This window comes from Chrysochloris asiatica, unplaced genomic scaffold (genome assembly GCF_000296735.1).
Source record: "Chrysochloris asiatica unplaced genomic scaffold, ChrAsi1.0 scaffold00250, whole genome shotgun sequence".
Taxonomy (NCBI): Eukaryota; Metazoa; Chordata; class Mammalia; order Afrosoricida; family Chrysochloridae; genus Chrysochloris; species Chrysochloris asiatica.
Genome location: NW_006408768.1, coordinates 4,133,823 through 4,134,317, shown reverse-complemented (window position 1 = coordinate 4,134,317; position 495 = coordinate 4,133,823).

The window sequence follows — 495 nt, the reverse complement described above, 5'->3', positions numbered from 1 at the left end:
ACAACAACATTGCCACTTCATGCGTGGATTAGCAGTGCCCGTTTATTACTGAAGACAGAATCATCAGAACCTTTAAACTAGCCATATTTAATGATCAATTCAGAAAACTCATCCTTACAATTCTGTTCCTCTAGAACAAGTCTTGATACCAAATGTCTTAGATTGGGTTCTCTATAGGAACACTAGTGATACGTGTATATATAAGCATGTTTTTGTTGTTGTTGTTATGTGTCATAGAGTTTGTTTCGACTCATAGCGACCCTGCACAGGGTTTCCGAGGCTGTAAATCTTTACGGGAGCAGAACACCTCATCTTTCTCCTGCAGAACAACTGGTAGTTTGGAACTGCTGACCGTGAGTTAACAGCCACTTGTTGTTGTTGTTAGGTGCACCTTAGTCCTCAAGCTGACATCTTTGCTCTTAAACACTTAAAAAAAGCCTTGTGCAGCAGATTTACCTAATGCAATACGTCCTTTGATTTCTTGACTGCTGCTTC